Source organism: Alligator mississippiensis, chromosome 2, assembly GCF_030867095.1.
Source record: "Alligator mississippiensis isolate rAllMis1 chromosome 2, rAllMis1, whole genome shotgun sequence".
NCBI lineage: Eukaryota > Metazoa > Chordata > Crocodylia > Alligatoridae > Alligator > Alligator mississippiensis.
The window spans coordinates 110,998,745-111,021,481 of NC_081825.1; the positions used below are offsets into that span (position 1 = coordinate 110,998,745).

Sequence of the window (22,737 nt, forward strand, 5' to 3'; positions counted from 1 at the left end):
AACCCATTAGTAATAGAAATTATACTGAAGTAGCCAAGATAGAGCCAAGCAAACAGTTAAATATTTTTTAAGTTAAATTAAATTAAAGATATCTATATATATATCTATATATATATATATATAGATATATATATATATTTTTTTTTTTACTTTTTCACATAAAAGTATGGAAATCCAGTCACAGTGTTCTGTGTTTTGACCTGTTTCAGTGCTTTCCTTCCCTTATTTTTAAATCAAATGTATAAGCTGAAAAATATCATAAACTAAAAATATGCTAGTACATGTTTTAGTACATACTCTATCTTTCCGCAGGGGTTTTCACATAATCAAGGTAGAAGTATAACTGCTGACCCAACTATTTAGCTCAAGAGTGTATGTGGGGGGCGGGGGGGAGGGGGTTGCAGTAGAAACAGGGGTTTCATAATTTGAATAAGGTATTTTATGAAAACAATGTAAAATAAACTCTGTGCCTCAAGGGAATAGAAAATCAGTCTTACTGTATAACATATTTTATTTGGTCTGCCATGGTTTTCCTTGCAGAACAAAACATCACTGTCTTCTGGCTAAATGGAAAACAGCTGGATCATAAAAAAAATCAAATGAATCTATTTGGCAACCACTAATAATCTACACATATTTATGAAACTTTTATTTTTTCCTGATATATACTGTCTGGAAGAACAGCCTGAGGCTTCCTCTGATCTCTCAGAAAGAATTAGATTTCAGTGCCTCTCTGTAAAGTTATATTACTTAGGTATAACAGGTAAATTTTTATTCAGTTCTTTGAATGTTTTTTATTGAGATGTTTAAATGATTTTGCATTAGAAGAGCTCCACTTACCAGTATCTAATGCTGTTATTTGCATTTCAGGAATGCTCCAACCCCCACAGCCCCCAGACCAACAAAGATTAGTAAATAGGTAAGTAAATGAGGAACATTCTATGGCATAATATAAAAACTGCATCTAGTTTGAATAGGTTAATTATAATTTTAAATTGTGATATGTAGGTATGGAGGGGGAGAAAGTATCAACGTCCATATAATAGAATTTATGATTATTTGGAATTCCTAAATTAATAACAGAATTTAATCTTGATCATTTGAATTTTCCTATGCCTTTGGGACGAAGCTTGCTTGTCAGTAGAGCTGGTAAAATTGTGTGTTACTAATGATATGAATTACCAACTGAATGGTTCTGGGGTCCACAGCAATAGACAGGAATTCTGGAAGCCAGTTTTATTGGATGGAAAATTGTCCGCATCTCTCTTGTACTTGTGCCTGGGAGAAACTATAAGTCTTTAATCTGCAATCTGTCCCTAAACTCCCCAAGGAGCTTTGTGACTAACACACACTCAATTAGCGAATGCCTTGAAAAATATGATTTCTTTGTCTAATAGTGATATTTTTGTACTATACAGTACCCATTAAAGGCTCAAATTTTCAAGGTTCTATCTGCTATTCAGACAACTGATTCTTTAAGGTGCTCAGCAGTCATATTTACAATGAAGGACAACAAGAGTTGTTGAATTTTCAGCTTTTTGAAAATTTGGCCTTTTACAAACACTGCCTATTCCTTTTTACTACTGTCAACTTCATATCCATATCTTCATATTTCTTCCATCTAAGCTGATCATTGCAAGCTCCCACTTTTCCATTTTAGTTTATGACAGCTTTAAGTCATCTGTAATTTATCCAAGATTTGGGATAAGGTTTGGTATTTTCTAATACCAAATGTAAATTAATACATCCAGTGTATTCCTTGCATCTATTATGATTACAGCTATTCTCTCCAGACTTTAAATATGTTAGGTATATCTACCACGCAGCATGTTCAACTCTTCTCTTATACCTTCCCATTAGTTTGTAAAATATAATATCAGATTTTAAAGCTATTAATAATGATGATTTCCATGGCTTTTCACTTCTGTGTTTCCCTTCCTATTTAATTTATCTTTGGATTTTATTCTGGTCTCCATTGCCATAGTAGCTGAGCAGCTTCTAAATAATTAATAGCAATAGTCTCTAGTAGATTTCATGAAGTCTTTGTAATATCTCCCTTTCGAGGTCAAGACTTTGTTTGTGGTAAGGGATAGGAATTTCTTGAGGATTGAAACTAAACGGTATTCTAAATATGACTGTCATGAACCTTACTATGTTTTGGGGATTCATGGCGTGTCATGTTTTTGTACTGATATGGCATGTGTGGTCTTGTTGGTAAGTCCATGTTATGTTGCATCCATTTATGTCACTTTTATTGCTGTGTAGATTGTTATGCAGTCTATGTATACATTTATAGTTTTTATTGGTTTCAGTCAAGGGACTGGGGTGGGTATGCATACGTAAAGGTAGTTGCCACTCGCAGGCACAGGCAGAAGGAAACATTATGGGTGGGCACCCCCAAGTATTGTCTGCCTGCAAGGGAGAAAGGATTGTTAGTTGTAGGAGGAATGTCCTTGTTGCATTAAAGCTCTTTTGAGATTTGTGAGATGACGATCACGGGTATTCTCCTCAGTGCAAATTTGGTGGTACTGCAGAACTTGGCTGTAAATTACATCTTTTTTTGGTGTGTTTAGGTTGATTTCTGGTTCTGTATAGTTATGTATGTTGGCCCATGGGTTTCTTGTATATGGTGGTTTGTATTTTACCATTTTGGATATTGATCACGGTGTTGAAAAAAGGGAGAAAATAACTCCATAACAGAGAAGCAACTGAGATAAATGACCCTTTAACTGGAGGGGCTCCAGGGTACTCAGAGACAAGACCTTTGTAAAGGACTCTGGTGACTCATGAACAATTAGAATAATGTTGGGGAGGGGGAAAGAGTGGCTTTGGAGGCTTTTTAGAGTGTAGCTAGAATCCTGATCTTTGAATCACAGGCTTTGTAGGTTTAAGGTCTGCAGTGGTCAGGGTAGGCAAAATCAGCAGGACAGCTGCATTCTGGAAACACTGGCAGGACTCTTGGGAGGGCCAGGATGTAGCCAGATGAGAGGATAAGCATCTGTACTTTTTTTGAAGGGGTTTTTTTTTTTTTTTTGTCTATGATCTACTATGCTTAGTTTATTCCTTTTTGCTACATAATATATACTTTTGTTGTTTTGTCTCTCTACTTATTTCCAGTTGAAAGAATGATTTCTAGGTGAGTTATATTCCAAGTTATCCTTTTCTACAAAAAGGGAGACCTAAATTTCTTTCACAACATAACAGGGAGCCCTCCTGGGGTCAGCAGCTGGAAGGTGCAGCAGCTGTAAGGGCAATGAAACAGGCTTCTTAAGGCAAGAAATTATCCCAAGGCAACCTTATCTGTTCCTTGGGCTACGTGACATACCAGGGGGGAGAAACTCAGGGTTCTGGGGGTCCCCCACAAATGGGGACAGTAACCATCACTTATGGTGGGAGGTTTTCTTTAAAATGGCAAACTTACATTAGTTTGTAAAGGTGGTCAGACTCTGGATTTACCTCATCACTTTTGGGAGACTGCTGCATGAAGAATACTCTGCTCCCATTTCTCAAATGCTTCCTTTTATGATCTACATTCCCCCCAAATCACATAGATCTTGTTCAGGGATTGAAATTCAGTCTTTGATGTAGCTGGGCCTTAATCCATTAACTGCTCTGAATATTAGGATTGAAGCTGATATTGAAGGTTACTGAAAGCCATGGAAAAAATTGAGCACAGGTGTGAACAAGTATTTGTAACTGACTGCCAGGGAGAAGGTATGTAGCCACACTATGCACTGGCCAAAGCCTATGCAGAGTCTTGACATTCATCTTTATATACAGTAAATCTCAGTGATTGAGTCTGAGTGCGACAAGTGATCATTGCAGCCAGATCCTCATCAGGGCAGAAAGGAAGAGTTTTCTAGCAAGATGGAGGTGAAAGAAGGCTGTCTACCCCCAGTGAAAGTGCAAGCAATGACTCTGGAAAACTTTTTGAAGCATTTCTGTTTTCTAATAAGTGTAATTTTGGTCTCACTTAAATTCAGCTTGAACCAGTTGCTCTTCATTCAAGAGTTAACTTTCTAGAAGTGTTTTAGAAGTGACTGTAGTTGCATTAATTGAGAATTGAGGTATAAATGTGAAGTGTCATCAAAGCTATATATAGCGACGCATCATTGGAACGTAAGGGAGTGTTGGCAGCTATGCCAATGACATATCAGCACCTCTCCCACTGATATCAAGAAAAGAAATTGAGATAATATGATCACTTCAGGGATAGTGTTTTGGATAGAAGAAACAGTTACCTATTGACCACACTTTGTGGTCTTATGCAGAGGCAAGATCTGAGTCACAAAGTGCTGATCTGCGTACTATATACTATTACCTGTGTTAAAAGTACATTGTTCTCTATTGTACCAAAGGCTGCAGACAGGTCCAGCATTATGAAAATGGAATAATTCCCTGTTTCTGTGGTCTTCAAGGGGACATTTTTAGTGTACTAGAGCCATCTCTGTACTGTCCTAGTGCAAACCCTGATTGTGAAGTATCTAAGTAGTCTACTAAAACAATATTTTGTTGGAATTTATTGGTTCCTACGTCCTCTGTTATTTTTCCTGGGAATGTGAAGCTGGAAATGAGATCAGTTCCTAATACCTTTATTTGTAAAGGTTATATTTTGCCATTCATAGAAATTTATAATTCTACAAATCTTCTTTACAGTTAACTGAAGTTTTTTATGTGGCTACATTTTGGCATGTAGGCTTTAATAGATTTTTTTTTAACAAAACCTGTGTTTTTCCAGGAAAAAAAATGAATTTTTCAGATGGAAACTCAAATTTGATCTCCAACACTATTATTTATTATACCACTTTTTTCAGTGTACAGACATGACCACTCCTACTAATGCACTTACATTGATGCAGTTCGGCTGAATTTTTCATTAATTTTTCTGTATGCCATGGCTTAAACTGGAAGGGGAAAAATGGGGAAATTGCTGCTTTGTGTATGCATCAAATAGCTGATTCCATATTTACAGCCTTATTAACCTGACAGGGAGGAGTGGAATAGCCAGCATATCAAGTACAGAATTGAAAATGTCAAAATCGTAGAGCATAGTACCATAATTACCAAAGTACATCAGGTATTATTAGAATTTTGATAGTTCCCTCTTATGACAAGTATGGTAATGAGGACAGAAAATGTACAAAATTAATTTATTTTCATGACAAAAATAGTAATGAGGTGAGATGGTTGCATACAGTTCACAATCTCCAAGTTGTCATTTCCTTTTGAATTGGACCAGTAATCTTTGTGGCTTAATTAAATAAGTTATTAGAACTCCTCCTTTTCCAGAGAGGAACAGATATTATGGAGATGCCACAGAAGTTCCACAGTGAAATTCACTTTGAGATTTTGTACTTAAGGGAGCTTAAATGTTTTGCTATTAAGCCTTCATATTACTAGTATCTTACTATTAAATATTTACATTCCAGAAGCTCATGAATTTCCCTTTAGCAGATCTCTCAACAACAATCACTCTTGCCCCGCCCCAGCCCACAATGTATTTTTTTACTTGGGTTCCATGCCTCACCCTCTTCTCTATGAGTTTTCTGCTTTTTTTCCTTCTCTATTTCAATAAAAGAATGATTCTCATACTTTATTTAGCCTACCCTAATTTTCATAAATTGAGTAGCAGGGCAAATAATTTACATTTTATTTTGATATTAATAAAATTTTCATATTAATTGTGTTTATATCACTTGCATCTTAGTTTAATATGGACTGGGAAGATGGTAAGCGTCTGACTTAAGTACCTTATTACATTCTGATAAAACATTTGATGTTTTCTAAAATCAATATATTCCAAAATAATTTAATTAAAACTGGTTATTAACACTTATTTTTTACCTGTTATCACACCCTTTCAGTTATGCGGGGACTTGTGGTGAACTTGCCTCAAATTTAAATTCTCCAGATGCTCTTCTCCTGATGGTGGCTTGTTTGCAACCTTAGAACTCTAATGGTCTTAAGGTAGAAATCAGTAGTCTTTTTGATCTTTAGCAAATGTTCTACTAGGTTGGAGGATTCCAGTCTGATTTCAACTCAGGAATCCTCTATAAATCAGCTAACATTGCTTTTTTGTGTTTTCTGGAAGTTTTCCCATGTCATGTTCTCACTTTCTTTTCTCTGGCTTCTCCCATCTATTTCCTGTCCTCCTTTTCTTCAGGTGCAAGAGTAACCCTCTCAAAGCCTGTGCACATAGGAGAATCCTCTGTCTCTCTAAGCTGAAGTTTTGGACCCAACTTCTCTGTAGCTGGATCCTAGCTGCAGCATCCTTTTTCTGAAGTTTCATCATCGTTCTTGGGCTTTAGCTAACTTCACCAACTCTAATCAGACCAACCTTTCCCCCAGGGGCCTTTGACAGGCCAAACTATTCTTAATCTGCCAGGTTTCTTATTTCTTCTAGGAGTAGCCTACACATTCCCCTTTCAAGCCATCTTTCTACTGTTTTTGTTTGTTTGTTTTTAATTCAACATCTAAAGCTAATAAAATAGAACCTTAAAGGGATGAGTTGCCATTTTACACTGATAAATGGAGATTAGACAAGAATGCCAGGATTAGAGTAGCCAATTGAAAATAAAGGAGAGGTTTAGGGAAAAAAAAAAAAAAAAAAAAAAAAGATGTTGCCAGTTCACTAGACTATAAGCAATACTTTAAAAAAACCCAACAAATTAACAAATGCAATGAGTAACTAAGGCCCCCTCTACACATGGGTATCATGCAACCAAGTGGTTAATTGCATAATTACCTTGAGACTAGCTACATATGCAAAATAGCTATCACATAATAAAAAGCTCCAACCAGCTATTTAGTTAGACCTCAAAATGTGTACTAACTTTATCACTTGTTGCTATCAAGCTTTAATTTGCACACATAGAAGGGTCTCCCTGATGGGGCTCCAAGTCACAGAAGTGCACCATGCCCAGCATGACCCCTGGGACCCTTGGGAACCAAGGGCCCCGTCAGATGTGGGACTCTTGGTCTTGGTTGTGCATGGCCTCCACAACTGGGAACTTCCTCAGAAAAGGGGGCTCCCATGTATGGGAGCCTGCTTCTTGCTGATGCAAGGGGAACCCAGGATCAGGCTCTCCATACACCAGCTATAAGGCACAATTGGATTTAATGCATGATCCCACAATTGCACCTTCTGCCATGCATGTGTGGCATGGCAGGAAGTGCCATTATGTGAATCATGCATTAGATCCAAGCGATCCTTTATCTGCATGTATAGAAGGGGCCTAATGGAGGTTTTTAGAAGGGCAATATTTTATATTAGGGATTTTAAGTTATACCTTGCCCTCTGCAGAACACATAACCTTGAATAATTCAGGTTATTGAACAAGAAAAGATAGAGAAATAATGATAATGTAAAAAAGATAAGTGTTTGTTAAAAGCTGTCTACATTTGTGATTTTTTGCTTTCATGTAGCTAAACTGATGTTGACTACAGTGATTTAGATGCATTCCAGTGATGTAAAAATGTGGGGTGTTTCATAGTCCCAAACAAGAGTCTCTGACATTAAAAAAAGATCTGCATGAACAGAAGAGAATAATCCTGTCTTTTGACCCAGGTAACTGGATGCTATTACTCTATCAAATATTGCACCAAATGTGGACTTTAATTCTCACATACCACTTAATATCTGCTATAGCTCTACAGTAATTTGTAAAAACATAAACATTAGATATGGGATGTGGCCCTCTTTTAACTCTTGAGTTTTGGGGCTTCAGCTTTTGTTTTTTAATTTCCCACACTTTACAATGATTATATACATGATTATATACATGAATACAAGCCAAAGTGTGAGAATAAATCAGAATTAATGAAAAAATATAGAGATTCAATTTAGCTATTAATTTTCTGTTTTCCCTGCAGAAATTGTTTCTGCCAATATTTTATTATGACAGAGATGAATGGGAGAAAGAGTTGAGGTCTAATCTAAGCAGATGGTTGTCAAAAACTACAAGCAGTCAAAAACTGCAATTGAGAATACAGAAGAAAAGCAGAAGTAGGAAGAGTTTGTCTCCTTGTTTCATTTTTATCTTAAATAGTAAATAAACAATATAAGACGAACTAATGTAAATGGTTAAAATAAAATACAAATAGAAAAAAATGAAGAAATTATTTTAAATACTTTGCTGACATTCACTTCTCAGATGCTTACCATTAGACTGTTAATGGTCAATGAATGCTTATATGGCTGAAAACAATAGAAATTGACATCTGTATTATATTTATGAATTGATCATCTCATTCATGAGATATTACAAAGGTGATTCATTTTGGCAGGAGTAAAAAAAATGTACTTCATTACTGATAGATCAAATATCAGACTGTTTTGTGCCAATGCTCTGGATGAAAATATTCAACTCTTGCTAAGTGGCAGTTTAGTAAACTCAAAAGGCAGAAATAATTGTTATAAATTTTGGGCAGGGAGGGGGTTGTTAATATATCTTAAATTTTAGTCAAAGTTTTATCTTTATCCATTGTTATGGTAGTGTTAGAATAAGGCAAGGGCTTATTTGGGATGATGAAGAATGTCTTGCATTCAAAAGCTTGTCTAACTTTATTCCACCTATTAAGTTCATCCCACTAAAGATATCATCCCAAATAAATCCTTGCCTCTTACATCTTTATCCATTGACCTTTTTCTTAGTTTACAGTCACTTTACAATGATGTATATAGAAAAATCATATCTCAGAATGTGGCTTTTCCCTTTAAAAAAAAAGTTTCTACATACAAAAACATCTAGGTAATTACTGACTTCTTAAAAGTTACAAACCAAATATATAACCATGCCTGTTTCATAGTGTCTGAGGACTATATCCTAGGTAACCTCTAAGGCACTTCCAGTTAGATTTCATTATGCCAAAAATTGAGACATCTTGCCCCAGGAGGGCAAACCTAATTGATAGTAAAGCCCCTGAGCCTCCTATGATTGGGGAAACCTAGGTGCAGCGCAAGGTGACCAGAATCATCTTTCTCAAAAGACCAATAACCAGTAGGAATGTTTGACCTAGAGGTGGATCCAAATTCCTGCTCATCTTATGATGCTAGGCATTTGATATAAGACTTCAAGGGAGGCTTATGCATTATGTCAGGATCTAGGTTTCTCAGATAGGAGACGCCTACCTGAACCATTGTGAAGGTATAAACAGTTTTGTGTCCAATAACTTACCAGTAAGAGCAGCAGGAACCCAGGACTTTGACGACCTGAATTCTAAGCTGTACTCAGCCTGAAAATACTAACACCCACATCTCTCATCTCTATGGGATGGGCTGAAGTGGGAGCATCCATCCATCCTACTGAGGGTGACATAATAGGTAGCCAGTAGTGCAAGGTTCATAGGTTCAGATGTAGAGCAGACAAGACTCTGCACCTTAGTGAGAGATACTTCCTTGAGAAAGTAAGAAGGAATCCTGGCCCCTATTGTGAGGAATATTTCTGCTTTTTAAGCAGTCAGTTTCTAGTGTAAAGGGTATACAAATGTGCACATAAAGATGAAGGAGAGGGGTGGGATCATTTTGTTCCTGCCTTCTTTCTTACATTCTTTCCCTACAGCATCCTCTACATGCCACTGTAGAGATTAAATACTGAATTAGATGGACTTTTAGTGTAACCAGCATGGCCATTCCTAAATTCTAGTCCTGGCAGTATCCACAGGATCCATAATTTATAGTCTGTGACATCATGCTCTGTCTAAGAAATCAGAGACTTAAGCAGAACTTAGTCACTTCCTAGCACTGACTGGCACAAAGCAGGCTTAGATAGTAGTTAGTTGTCTAGGTGACTAGTCCAGACTGTTTTTGAGCCTGAGTCTAGTTATCTTTTCAGGCCAAAATGGAAATGCCTAATTAGTCCAGAAGACTAAATGGTTTAGTGACCACTGAGCTTGTCAATTAGGTTTGTTCTGATCAATTTAGGCACTAAATTCAATCTAAAACCCAGGTCAGTTAGGATCTGGACCTGAATGTCTCTCAGTCTTTACATATTTGCTTTCATTGGCAGACAACACTTCAATAAGCACAGATAGAATCTTATTATATAATGGAGGAAAAATACAATTGGGCCTACTTTCAGTGACACAAGGTGGCAAGTTGGAGCTCTCACTTAATGGACATAGGGTTTCTCAACTTCCAGAATTCACAGATTTAAGTTTTTTTACTAAGTGATCTTAAACATAAGCAGATTCTTTTGTGCTTTTGTCAAGCACGTTTTAAGTATTTCATTACATATATGAGTGTATAGTACATTTTAATTAATGTAGCTATATTAATCACATTATAACATTAAATGATATATTCAGTCTGGATTTATTTAATGATAGAAAAAAATCATTTAGAATAGTTAAGCTACACACGCATAGAAAACACTATGTTCTTATACTTAGAATGTAGTAACGAATTATGTGATTTTGATTTGAAAACAGTGTGTGAAAATGCTGCGTCTAACCTAATGAAGTATTCTAGCCTCTCTTTTCTCAGATTGCTCTATCTAGAATAATTACGGAATTTTCTGACTCTTACCTGCCACGTCTTGATTAGTATATGATGTTATTAGTTGGTAGGTGTTATTTGTTATCTACCACAGTAAAAATCTGGCTATGTATAGGGGGAAGAGGATCTTCTTGAGTTATTCCTTTTTTGGTAATTCTTGTGTAGGATAACTAATGCTGACCATCAAGTTGAAATCACAGTCTTACTTTGTTTAGATTTAACAATTTTCTTTATTTATCCATACTCAAGCTTATATCCATAGTCAACTTGCTGTTTGCAAGACTGTTATTACTTCTTTACATCAATTAAGTATTAATATGAACTTAAACAGAATCCAGCTCAGATATGATTTTAATTTAACAGCTCCACTGCTTATATAACACTCTTATTCAGTCTGGTTCATATCATACAGGGCTTTATTTATTTATTTAGTCTCTGGGCGTGGTCCCTTTTCCCGAGAACTTGCAGCATATTCTACCAGTCTCATTTGTCTATCCCTTTTATCTAGAGCCTAATTGGCTGACAACAAAGTCCAACAATAAACAACAACAAAACTCCCTGGTCCCAGTATCATCAATGAGAGCAGGGTTCTTCCACCCCTTTCTTTCTCCTGCGGACTATTACCTTTCCAGGATTTCTTGCCAGCAATTCTCAGTTTAATTAACTCCACTTGACTTTTTCACTCTCCTCGAGCCTGGTCCTCCAGGAGTTTTTTTCTCCACACCTTTTTCCCAAGCTTTTTCTTCCTTGCCCTCTTCTGGCATCTGTTTTTCCTGGGCTCCATCCCTCTCTGCTCCAGGTCGCTGAATCCTCATGGAACAGGTGCTCCTGTTCTCCCTTCCCTGTCTTCTTCGGACCCTTTTTCTGTGGTAAGTGTTTTATTTATTACCCCTGTTTCTTCATATACTGATTAAAACATATTTATGCATTTAATGTCAGGACAACTTGTATCTGAATTTTGAAAGTACAACACTGTTTTATCTCATGTGTTTTGCTGCTTTTCAATTTAGCTTCTAGTTTAAATTACTAGCAGGAATTTGGATATTTCTATATTTAAATGAAACTTCAAAACATCATGAATCAGGAGTGAAAATTGGGGTGTGTATAGAAGTGCTCTGTGCATGTTTTACAGCGCTGTAATTTAGAACACTTCTTATAGCACTATAAACTTACAGCAGTCTTAAATATGACAGAAGTGCAGTGTTTGGGCATTGGGGTGGTGAGCCTTCTTGCACTTTTCAGGTTAGGAGGCAAGGGCCACTCCTTAGCCTCCTGGGGTTTCTCCACTGGTCAGAAATATGACCACCATACAAAAGTTATTTAACATGCTGTAGGTTGCTAAAGTACTATAAAATACAGGACTTCAAATTTAATATATCATTTAACAGGGGTTAATTTAATGTGCCGTAAAGCCATGCCCTTCTGTTAAGTCATAGCAATAAAGTGCTTTAAATGATAAAAGTAAGCTCTGATTCTGTGATGTAACTGTCATGAGGGAGACAGACAAGTATGTATCAGTTCTACAGCTCAATTTTAATACGGTAATTCATATGTCCTTATACTGTTCTTTTTCCCTCTGGAAACCTTTTAAAAAAATGAAGTTGAAGGAATCTCAGAATAACCTCTTCTCAAGATGGTTTGTTAGTTCCCTAATGTAACCTACATTATGTTTCCTTTCCTGCTTTATTTTCATTCCTAACAATGCTCACTTGGCCTAATTTGGTTGAATTCTCTCCCTGATAAGCTACATGAAGCATACTGTCTTGGTTTTTTTAAAATTCAGATGAAAAAACTTCTAAAAAAAGTCTGTTGTAATATAGTGTGCTTTCTATTACTTTTTCATTTGCTGTATTTTTTTTATAAAAAAAAAACCAAGAGAAACAAAATGTAATACCCCCATTTTTAGTCAAAGCTGAAGGAATGTTCCCTTCACTTGCAGCTTTTACTAGTTACGTCTCCTGTTTGCCCATCAAGAAACTATACATGCCATTCAGCAATTCTTGGTAAAGTATCCTGAAATATCAAAAAGACATGAAGTAACCAAAAAGAGCAGCAACAGCAACCCCCATCCCTCTCAAACAAATATGTTGTATCCAAATAGGAACAGTTTCCCACATCTCATTTTTTATTTTCATGGGGCAAAGTATAGAAACATGGTCTCAGCACTAATGAAAAAAAAAAAATCCTGCTTCTCCAAACTATACTATTTCCTTGTACTTTGTAAAAGAAAATGAAACATGCTGTGGGATGGAGGTAGAAGGAGTTATTTTGGAAATGAGATTAGAGAGACTTATGGGGCTGAAGGAGAAAAGGTGAATGTTATAAACTGTCTCCCATCTTATAAAAAGTACTGAATAATAAGCTACAAGTTAGCTTTTAGGCATTTCTGTTATTTTCTAGTGTAAAAGCTAAATTGGAAGACACACACACACACACACACACATATTGAAGAAATGGCTCTTGGGTGAAGAAGTCTTGCTGAAAAGGCACTTATGTTTGAAGTACGAGGTCAAAAAGGAATAACAAACAAACAAAAAAGCAAAAATATTCAAAGTAACAGAGAAAAGTACTTAGGAGCTTGCATTTATTATTTTTTCCCCAATTGCAAGGATTTCTTTTTCATAGGGGAAAGCTATAACATAAATATTCTGCATGTTTTGCATGGTTGCACTAGCCAAGATATGGAAATAAGTTTAGAAGTATCTTTTCTTTTAAGATCTGTTTCTTAGGAGTCATTTAATTGTCCATCAGACACTCACAAATACAAAGTGAATCTGAACTGAACAGTGTTAGCCGAGAAGGGAAAGCATGACCACGTGTTTTAACTGACCTTCCCTTTCCTGTTATATTCCACCTATGGGGCATGCCCCACATGCAAAGACTTGCATTTCTAGAGGCACAAAATAGCACACATTTGTGCCACTGCTTTGTGCCTCAGGATATGCCCCTGCGTGCATAGGCAGATTATTGCATGGGCCAGCTGAGCCTGGCCTTGGCGCAGGCAAAACTGGCAGTCGACGAGGCAAAGTCAGGTGTGCACGATGCAGTGGACCATGGCTGCCAGGTGCATTTGCCATGCACCACTGCAGCTGGACTGAGTCATGGAGGGACAAGGGCTTGGTCTGTGCCACATGTACTTGGCAGGCAGCAGCTTTGCACCCCTGGTACCATCTCCAGTGTGGACCTGATGGCAGGAGTGGCTGCAGCTCCTGCCCTGGTCCTGGGGGGCAGCACATCCTGATCTGGCTGCTGCTCATGCTGCACCCGCCAGGAATGGAACCCGTGGCTGTGGGGCAGGGCGTGGGTCAGGGGGGTGGGCTGCAGGGAGCGGAGCCCAAGGCTCAGGGTCCCAATGAATCTTAATCTGCCCCTGCTTGCATTGGCACACACCAAATTGTCCTGGGTGGGGTAGGAGGGTCTGGGGCCAGCACTATGCTGGCCCCAGAAGTATTGCCTGGGATCCTGGGGGCTTCTTGGCAGCAGCAGCACTGATTGGACTGCTTGGAGGATGGTTGGCAGCCATAGCATAGCTCTGGATGGCTAGGCTCTGTTTTTTGTAAGTACATGCTGCTGCTGTGTGTGCCACTTTTTGTGGTGTTTTTTTTATTTTATTTTTTTTTGTTTTGTTTTTGTTTTTGATACTGGGACAATCGCTGCAAATTTGCCTTAAAGCGCACAGTTGCATGTTTGCCACATGCAGTTTGCAGCACCACAAACAGGTGTGAGGCACTGCAAACTGCACATGCACGCTTATCTGGACATGCCCATGAGCACCCATGGCTAAGAGCCATTCACCCTTTTCAGATCTTGCCTTGTCACATATATGTAAAATAGTTCTAATTTATTTTAAATGAAATGCGAAATTATTCTAATTGGAATATGCCATGGCTATTGATATATATCTCAGATGGCTGAAGGTACTAGTGTTCAGAAATGGGCCTCACAATGAACCTGAGGTATTTATCAGTAGGCTATCAGTACAAATCTTGTCATGATTTAATGCTATAATCATACTTCTTGCATCTTTTTATGGATTGCTGTCACCCCCTGTTTTCTAAGTGCGTTCAAGAGGGCATCCCTTTTAGAGAAAGACCATTATATATTAATATAATAGTACCCTCACCCCATGAAACCTTAATATGCTTCCTGGTTGGTTGTCATAAATTTTATAGACACTAAGATATATCTGTAATTGGTGTAGATTGATGTGGCTTCACTGATTTCAGTAGAGCGGTGTTTTCGATGTAGACATCAGCTTAAAATTCCACGATATTAAACTCTTTACAATTTATATTTCAAATATAAATGAGAAACAGCTAGGGATCATAATAGTACTTGCAAAATGATCTTATATAAATAAATAATAAAAAGGATCCCAAGAAGCTCTCCGTTTAGTGGTCTATCCTTCTTAAGAGGCTCAATTAATTAACATTTCAATAAGATTAGCTACTGAAAGAATTAAGGAGAAAAAAAAAAGTTAAGGGATAATGTTTATGGTATGTCTGCTTCAGGCAAAGCCATTTGTAAATTAAAGACTCTTTAGCAGTCAAAAAATGGTTATTTTTTCAACATTTCATTTCAGCTTTGAAAAAATATTATGGCCTCATCTCCATTTATGACCTATATGTCCGTCAGGATGCTCATGCTGCATCATTTTGGAGACTTAGGATATAAATGGAGTTAAATCACTCAGTTGTGTTTTTTCCTTTTTTTTTTTAAATCGTTAAGGGCATGTACAAGTTTAGTGCATTAGACCAATGTACAGAAGGAACATATGTATTTACAGAAACATCTGACAGATGGGAAGTGCCTGAGGGACCTGAGGTCAGAGGATAGCTTATTCTTCATACACTACCAATGAAGAGAAATAAATAACTAAAACTTTAGTCTCTAGAAATCAGCAGTTTGTATTATACTTGCTGTTGAGTGTGTATACCGTGCAAGCAACTGTGCAATAATTAAGATCAAACCAAATAATAGATACATGTAATGACTTTAAAGGGAAATTCGGATCAATTTAGCAGGATTTTTTAGATTTAATAGTCCACTGATTTTTATAGAAAACCAAATAGGTAATTGTACCTAGAATATACAATTGGAAGAATAAACATATGAGTGGAAAATTAAAAAATAAATAAATAAACACAACTTACAAGAAGAGAGTAATAAGATTTTTTTTAGAAGTGGTGGGATTCTCTTTGGATGATTTTCTTAGGTGATTTTCTGTCTCTTATAGATGTCTATGTGATATATGAAATAGGAAAGTAAAAAAAATGTTCTGTGGAGAATGATTTTAGTTAAGTGGATTTAAAAAAAGAGGGATCATCTGTGTGAGAAATAGGAATTCAGATCAGAGCCCAAAATGATCCTGAAAGTTTATTTCCCTTATCACATTAAAAGTCACATAGTTGTAAAATTATTTAAATTAGAAAATGTAGAGGCAATCAAAGAAAAAAGTAAAAATACTGTGTGCCATAATGCTTGTTTCTTTAGGATTCAGTGGAGGAGCATTGAAGACAATTGCTAGATAACTGCTACTTCTCAGGTAGAAGTAGCTGGCATATTTTAAGGAATTGTGAGATTTTCTCATTTCCCTACCTTTGTGTAGGATGCTCCTGTTTTTTTTTTCCCCTCCATCCCTCTCTTTTTGCCATATATTATGTGTAGACAGAAGGGGTTTGTAACAGCATGGTCTGTTCTTTTAAGAAACAGGGCTTACTATCTCTCTTCTGGCTAGCAGGTGATTGGGATGAGTTCCAGCTGGAAGATTTTAAGAGAGTGTCCAAGACGTTGACAAATAATGAAGGGATGAAATTGTGCTGTGAATAACCGGTGACAGAGGTACCAAGCATGTTTCTTCCCTCCCCTGGCAGGCACAAGGAGTGTGGCATATTTATGCCTAAAAAACACTGCCTTCAGAGGAAGTGAAGAAAACCAATATTTTTTACCCTGGGTGATGAATTGAAAATAAGCCTACATCTACATTTGGATCCATGCTCTTGGGTTTGTCCTACCTTTTACTGCTGATATTGCATGGTAGACACGATGCAAGGTCTGGGTGACTCCTTCCTATTTGGTGGAATACTATTGGTACAGTTTGGTGCCCTGGCAAGTTCCCATTAGGAGTTTTCTGTTTTGGTCTTGCCCTTTCCATCTTCAGACTAGTGGATGGATCTCTGATGATGCTGGAGGCTTATCTAATTGCCAGTTTTATCTTCAGAAAGAGATTTCTCCGGCAAGGAAAGTTTGGAAAAATTGATGTGTAGATTTTTTTCATGTTTTATCTACTAGCCAGGAAATCTGATGCATGTTGGTGGGGAAGGGGAGATTAAAAAGTTGCAACTTTAAGAGGTTCCAATGTAACTGCTAGGTTAGAGAGGTTCCTATAGTTTAGAGGGCTGATTGAATATTTTTTGGTGAAGGAGAGTGCCTCTATGGGTAGAACTACTTGTACATCCTGTACAACTCTGGACTGACTCCAATGCTATTTCCTGCCCAGGGCAGGGGTTTGAAATCTAAGATCTACTGAGGTCCTTTCCAACCCCAAAATCTATGAATTTATGAAACTCTTCCTGTCTCTCTTCATTGTGGTGTATTGGGGTCAGTCCAGACTTGTAAAGGGTGTGCAAGTTGTTCTACCCAAAGACTTTGGCTTCAAGTCAAGGTCCCTTGTCAGTCTTCTATGCACACAGGTAGGCCTGTAGTCTGCTCAGGTACCTGATGTCAGCAGAGGCTCACACTGGAATGAACCTACCAAGTACTTTGGTGTGGCTTACCTAAATTGGTATTATTTTAGTGAAGTTGTGGCCTCTGCGTTTAAAATATTTGTTCTTCATTATTTCTATGTCTTCACTCTAGGCATGAAGGAAGGAGCTTTGCAACACAGAGTATGCTAGTTCACATTCTCTGTGTTCTAAGAGTATCTGTATAGGTAGCTAGTGCTAAATGCACGTGTTCTGTATATTCATACTCTAGTTTACTTCATGATAACATTCCTGAGAATACAGAGCAGGCTTACTGTCAGTACTGAATGCTGCAGAGGAAATGGGACTATAACCCAATCGTTATCACTTTGGTCTGTGAAGCTGAGGCTCTGCAAATATGTGGTTTGTTCTTAACCTGGTTTAAAGTTTTGATATATTAGGCTCTGGTCCCTTTCTGGGTCTCAAGACTTCATGCCTCTGGCATCTCTTAATAATATGCATCTCCCTTTCAGCAGGCTTTCACGTGAGAACAATTTAGTCTTGATAGCCATATATTTAAAACACGGGCCTTCTTATTTACACCTGCAGTGTATAAACAAATAATTGCTGGTTCAATTTAAATAATTTAAAATGTGTAAATATAGGATTGACTTAAAAATGAGGTACCTGTCTCTCTGATATGAGGTACACTCAAGAATAATGAAAGCCATAAATCATCCATGACTCATGTAAATCTCATGATTGCACATGTGATTTAGGTGGCTATGAGCACACTTTCAGTGAATTTTACATAGGTAATTGCAGCAATTATGCATGCATTGCACTTAAAGTTGATACATAAATTTTAATGTTTATTTGAACATACAACTCTTTGTGCATGCTTATATACTCCACACACAATTTTCTAAAATTAACACAAGAAAAGGGACAGATTCCTTCCTGCGACTGGCACATCTCTATCTTCAATACACACACCAATACAAAATGAAAATCTGGCCTAAAGTTTACAGGATGTAATGAGTTTTAAAGTGGTCAGGAAAAAAAGAGATATACTAATGCTTTTTAAATGTCTCTTTCCCCCCCCTACCCCGCCCCTTCCCCCCCCCCCCAACAGCTCTGGGTTGGTCTTACCCTACCAGTAACCAGTTACCTTAGCAATAACCCCCATCTACTATATGTAGTCAAGCATACTACTGCACAATTCAATGAAAAAAATCCCTACTGACCTCAGACTGTAGGATTAAGCCTATGAATAATATTTATCAGCATACATATTATTCATAGCTTAATTCTACAGTCTGAGGCCAGTAGGGATTTCATTGAATTGTGCAGTAGGCTTAGTGGTATGCTAGGTTGGAAATGCCTGGGCCTTTGAACTATTCCTTTATTCTACCTAAGACCTGGATATATACATGAAATGTTTGCTTTGATAAAAGGTGTGAGGTTTTTTTGTTTAGTTCTTGTTTTTTAGGATTGGAACTCCAATAGGTTCAAGGCATATTTATGTAAGATCTTCATTCTTGTTTAAATAAAAAAAAAAAAAAAAAGTGGAGTGCGTGGAAAGAGGGCAGATTCAAGTGTAGGGATTATAAATGGGTGCAATCTTGCTGACCTAGACAATCCATTACTAGTTTGATTTATAATAGGATGAGATAGATACTTAACAAACTATTTAATAAAAAAGGCAGCTTCAAGCTAAATCTCCAACTACTACAGTGAAATGTAAGCACTATAAAACTGCACACAGGCCCTATTTTTACATCAAAGTCAAAATCCTTCTGCTTTGTTGCAAGTCTTGTAATAAGATGATGGCTTATCTTTATTTGAAGAAAGTATTTACTATAAATTGTCTTTTAATTGTTGGGTATTACATTTTTTGATAAAGTAACCTCTAGGTTTTTAAACTTTTTTTTTTTTTGGAATTTAAAGTATGCTTTTAATGGCAAACAGTTACATGGTAACAGAAGCTGTAGATAATATATTGCTTATTTCAAGTGAAAACCACCCTGGAGGTACTTTTTGTCTTTGAAAGGGAGGAGAGAAGGGGGGAACCCAACAATTAAATGATGCATTCACTTTCCTAGACTGATTAGAAGCAATTCAAGTGCCTCAAGTGATGTAAGGTTTTAAATCTACTGATTAAATTTGCATCTCTTAATTTAGAAATGATCTTCCATGTGGAGTACAACGAAAATAGCAGAATCTTTCACCACTTAAGTATTGATTTTTAATATGTCAAATGCACTAATTAAAATTGATATTTTTATAGTTTGCATTTTAAATATTAATATATGCTTGATTTTTTTATTTCATTTTTTTTAACCACCTACTTCTACATTACCTTACATGATTATGCAGGTCATCACATGCATCATCAGTAGAACTGGAAAAAAGTGAATATAAACTATTTGATCTTTTAATACAGAAGGCTGGAGTATATTAAAAATAGAATTGGTCCTGTACAATTACTTTTAGTTTATACTGCATGGAATTATTCCTAAAGGCTAGTCTCCAAACTTAGGCTCACTGGAGGTCAATGGGTGCATCTACATGTTCAATTAATGCAATTGAGTAAACTCTAGCACAATTTGAGCTAGAGTAAATTAATTCAGACATCACCTTCTACATGTGCGTTTCAGTGCAGTAATTTACTCCACTATTGGATATTGTTTGTGTCTGATGGGACTATCTGACAGTGCAGTAAATTAGCCTAATTGCCATGCATGTGTAGCATGGGGTGCATCCATGTCCTATGCAGCTCAGAGATGGCCTGTGGAGATATGACTCTGGCTGCTAAGAAGTTAACAGTCCTGCCCTACATCATGGGAGATTCATGAGCAGATTGATTAGAGCTAGCTGTGTTAGTTTTCTGTGTCTAAGGGGGTTCTAGTATAATGGGGATATCTCGAGGTACTTATAAGTGGGATCAGGAGGAAAACATCTAAGCTTTGATGTCTACTCGGTCTGTATCAATGTGTCAGCAATGTCTTATGCTGCCTCACATATTTCTCCCATGTGAGGTGGATAGTGACTGTCCGGAGTTCTTGTCAAAGGTTTGGTGATTGTAATAATTCTTAAAAATGTTAAATTCAGTATCCCTTGTCATTTAAACTTAAACTCTTCCATATGAATCACTCGGTATACAGTAGCACTGTTTTTCTCTCTCTATTCACACCATCATCATCTATATTAGGGAGAGAGAGATTTAAACTGTCCTGGGTTTTGCAGAAAGTTAACAAAACCTCTGTGTTCAGAGTGGCAAAAAGCCATGAATTCTAAACTCACTTCTTCAGCTAAGTGCTGTTTATATAGTAGTACATTTCAGTGTCTTTATTGTTGAGCAATGCCTCATTGCTTCTTACCCTAAGTAGTATTGGTGAAAGACTGATAAAAGAGTATAAGTCGGTGCTATGACAGACCCCTATTCTCATCCCTTCAGGCATACTGCCTCACAGAAAAAAATATGCCAAATGTATGTACTTGGATACGGCACATGCAACTTCTTTTATAATCATTAATCTTCACTTCTTATGCAGTAATAGAATGCAACGACACAGGGCAAATAATATAATGTGTACTAGACATACTGTATTAGAGGAAGTGGAGCAAAATGATGATAAACCAATGTTTAAAAAAAAAATTCCAATCTGATTTTTATAAGGGGGTATAATATTTTTTTTATGAAGAACAGATTTCTAAAAGTGAAGAAGGATAGTTGGTTTATTCACTACTGAATAAATATAAAATAAAAGAGTGGATGGTGACTATTCATTTATTGCAAACATCCTCTTAAAGTCATTGCTAGTCACAGGTTCTGACTCTCAGCAGAGGACTGACATCTAACTATATAATGGGTTAGTGAGCAAAAAATAACTTCGGGAAAAATACTATTTATTTATAAAAGACATAAATGGAGATTACTAGAAAATTAAATATATGCTTTGCCACATTGTTCATTGAGTAAATTGTGGTGCTGGTGGCAGAAATGGACATGTTTCTCAGTGAAAAAAGGAGAACTCTTGTCAAAATAAATAAGGAAGTAAAATGCTTAAAAGGTGAGAAATGTATAGGAAATGGATGCGATGGTAGAATTTGAAAGAAATGGTAGAATTTGAGAGGTGGGGAAGACAGAGAGAGAGCAATTGGTTCTCTGAGATAAGATTGCCTAAGTTAGTTTTAGTTGTTTTTAATTCAAAGGTTAACTGCATGTAAAAGAACATAATGAAACAGATTTTTCTTCTTTGAATTGAAAATGGTCACAGTTTATCCCAAAATGTACTTTTTTTTTTTTCCTCTGGTCTTCATATCTGTCAGCATTATTATTTATTATTTTTTAACTGGAACAAACAAATGTGATTAAGAGTGGTGTTGAGAATTCTAACTCCCTTTCCCTCATTGAAGGAAACTACTTCATAGTAATTTTAAGGGTGTGGAGTTTTGGGTTTTTTTTATTATTTGTGGGGGGTATTTTTTTCGTGAGTCCCATTGTCTATGAAATTTGTGTTTGCATACACCTAGTCTTGTATGAGTACAAAAGTAAAGACATTTTTTTTGTGGATGGTAATGTTATCTGTAATCAACGTGTATTTTAGCAGCTAAGTACAGTCTGCTAAGCTTAATTTTAGAATAGCATGTGGTACAAAAAGCAAAAAAGAATGAATCAGTGGGTGAGTCTAAACGTGTGCATTTACTACGCAGTAACAAAAGTAACCACGTGTAGATGCAGAACCTCTACAGGTGCATGCCTGCACTGAGCAGTAAATATGAGAATTTATGCTGACTTGAGCATAAATTTGATATGTGCATCAAGCAGATATCAAATTTACGCCCAATTACTTACTGCACAGTAATGCACATGTAGATGCCATACTGTGCAGTAACACTGTGCGTGTGTGTGTGCGCGCGCGTGTGTGTGTGTGTAAACTGATTTGAGATAAACTTTAATCCCAAGTCAGTCCACAAAGAGCATTACTGTGCTTTAATGCCTGAATGTATAGATATCGGCCTATTCCCACTTAGAGCAGTGATTTACTGTGCAGTAAATTTAAGATGGCATAAAAGCACTTGTAGACACAACCAGTAAGTTTTAAATGGTATGAAGAGGGAACACTGACAACTTTTTTTTATTTTTATTCCTGAGACCTTGTTACTATTTCATGAAAATATATTCATTGAAATGCCTGATATTTTGATGACGTTCCCATCAGAATCTGCACAGTTGTCACAGTTTAAGACCCAAATTCTTCATTTGGATCTATTATTATGGATCCTTCAGCCTGAATGGAGTTGTACTGATGTTAGCTGAACTGTATTTAATGCACTTGAACATAAGTTTTCATACTATTAGATTCTGTTTTGAAGCTAGGAACTAAGAAAGAATGAAAATCTTAACTTTTAACTAGACTGCTATGCCCTCACACAATCAATACATGAGTTTCATTGATGTAAGTAAGGACAAAATTCAACTACTTGGAGACTCCAGCGATAAATGGTATACACTGCATGTAATAGCCATAGATTTCATAGATTTCATAGATA

General features: G+C 36.7%; 1 long non-coding RNA gene across 1 annotated transcript in view; it reads left to right on the forward strand.

The window, feature by feature from the left end:
• Positions 1-865: 865 nt before the first annotated feature.
• Positions 866-22,737, forward strand: part of LOC132248347 (uncharacterized) — a 66,231-nt gene continuing 44,359 nt past the window's right edge. The window contains exon 1 of the long non-coding RNA XR_009459523.1: positions 866-919. This is a non-coding gene — a long non-coding RNA (uncharacterized LOC132248347). The remainder of the gene's footprint in view (positions 920-22,737) is intronic.